This window comes from Mus pahari, chromosome 13 (genome assembly GCF_900095145.1).
Source record: "Mus pahari chromosome 13, PAHARI_EIJ_v1.1, whole genome shotgun sequence".
Classification (NCBI taxonomy): domain Eukaryota; kingdom Metazoa; phylum Chordata; class Mammalia; order Rodentia; family Muridae; genus Mus; species Mus pahari.
Window position 1 is genome coordinate 60,205,823 of NC_034602.1, and position 2,177 is coordinate 60,207,999.

Genomic DNA, 2,177 nt, shown 5'->3' on the forward strand with positions numbered 1-2,177 from the left:
TCTTAGGACTGCTTTCATTGTGTCCATCAGTTTGGGTACGTTGTGGATTCATTTTCATTAAACTCTAAAAAACCTTTAATTTCTTTATTTATTTCTTCCTTGACCAAGTTATCGTCGAGTAGAGTGTTGTTCAGCTTCCACGTGTATAGGGCTTTCTATTATTTATGTCGTTATTGAAAAAGAGCAGCCTTAGTGCATGGTGATCCGATAGTGTGCGTGGGATTATTTCAATATTTTTATATCTGTTAATGCCTGTTTTGTGACCAACTATATGGTCAGTTTTGGAGGAGGTACCATGAGGTGCTGAGTAAAAGGTGTATCCTTTTGTTTTAGGATGTAATGTTCTATAGATATCTGTTAAAAATATGGAACACTTCAGAATTTGCGTGTTATCCTTGTTCTGGGGCCATGCTAATCTCTGTATAGTTCAAATTTTAGTATATGTGTTGTAGAAGCAAGTACTGCACTCCTTTTCTAACCTATGCAGCCCTTACTAGTTTTTTAAGGAGGGAGCATGTTCTAATCTTGATTCTGACTTTGTTATATCTTTCAGGCAAAACAAACCATCTTCATAAATTTTCCTATCAACTGCCCTAACTTCCTAAAACTATTGAAATCAAGTCAGGAATTCCAGAAAGCATTAACTCACCTAAATATTATGTTATGAAAGTCCGTTTTCATGTTGATCTGCAGGAAGAATTACCCAATAGAATTAATTGCACCAGCCTATAGACGGTGAGCATCTCCCTACTTCTAATCACATCATGCCAGAAATATGAGGAATACAGCAATGACAAACATGAGAAGGCACAACTGAGCAAGAGGCAGTCCTGGAATGAGCCCCTGGGGTTGTGTCTCTCAGCAGTACACTCATAGCTGTGTAAAATGTTGGGCCATCTCAAGGGAGCTCACTTGCCCAGTGCAGTTCCATCTGCGTGGCATCTGCCACTAGCTGGCCAGAGGTTACCATAGCAGCACAGTAGAGTCTCCAGAATGTATAGCACTGAAAATAAAGAGACACTTTAAAATAATTCCAAAAGGAATGTAAAGCCATAGGTTAATACAGCCACAGCATATGGGAAAAAAGAATAGAATCATCAGAATGGCATTTTAGGCTTCTCTTCTATGGAACTGGGTTTCTTCCATCCTGAATTCATTTGTGTAATTTGTTCTATAGTAAACTTGTAAAATAAATTTTAAAAAAAAGCTACCTCATTCAACATCTGTAATTTTCCGATACTTGGAAAGTTTGTTTGTTTGGTTTGTTTGTTTGTAGACAAGATCTTATATACCATTCAGGCTATGAATTTGCTGTGTAGTTCAGACTAACTTGTAACTCCTGCCTCTGCCCCCCAAGTACTAGTACTGTCACCATCACACACAATGGACTTTTCCAGAGAATGGAACATGGAGGCAGTATTATATACAGAACAAGCTAAGGAAACAGTGCTGACAAAAGTTGGCTTCAGCCAAATGATTTCACGGTTTATCATACAGTCTGCTAATAGTTCTGTTTTCACTTTTTATGTGCAGTGGAATGAAATGATTTATGTGCAGTGACTTTGTACAGAAGATGCCCATGTTCTCTCTTCATTTTATCATACTGACAAGCTATTGATGAGTTAAAATTCATATCATCCTCAGTGATGGATCAGTATACTCCATGCATCTTTTCCTTTAAAATTTGTAAATAAAACACACAACATTATTCCAAGACCTTCTGTTCTTTATATGACAAATAAGTGTTATTCTTTTTGTTTATTGAAGTGAGTATTCAATTTTAGACCTGTATTAGCCTTGCTTGTTGGAATTAGAGAGAATAATTGCTGCTGTGACTCCTGTTGTCATGGATGAGATACGATTGGTACACATAATGATTTTGTAAATTCTGAACTCCAAAATGATTCCTAAATATCCATAATTGGAGATTCAAATAAACACAAGATGCCCATATAATTTTGGCTTCAGCTGCAGAGAAAAATCATTGGGGCAAAGTAAGAATAAATTGGATGTTAAGAGTTCAGGCAGAGAAAATAATCTATGGCTGAAAAAAAAATCTAAATCATTTTCTAATTATTCCTATTGAGTCTTTTCTCTGTTGTATAAATAAAGAATCAGAATAATAGGAAAAGAAGGGAACCTTTTTGTTGGCTGAATAAGACTGTTAGATTATAGAA

At 36.0% G+C, this 2,177-nt stretch overlaps 1 non-coding gene across 1 annotated transcript; it reads right to left on the reverse strand.

Moving 5' to 3' along the window:
- Positions 1–359: 359 nt before the first annotated feature.
- On the reverse strand, positions 360–462 carry LOC115065327. Its single transcript, XR_003845104.1, has one exon. It is a non-coding gene; the product is annotated as a U6 spliceosomal RNA (small nuclear RNA).
- Positions 463–2,177: the final 1,715 nt, after the last annotated feature.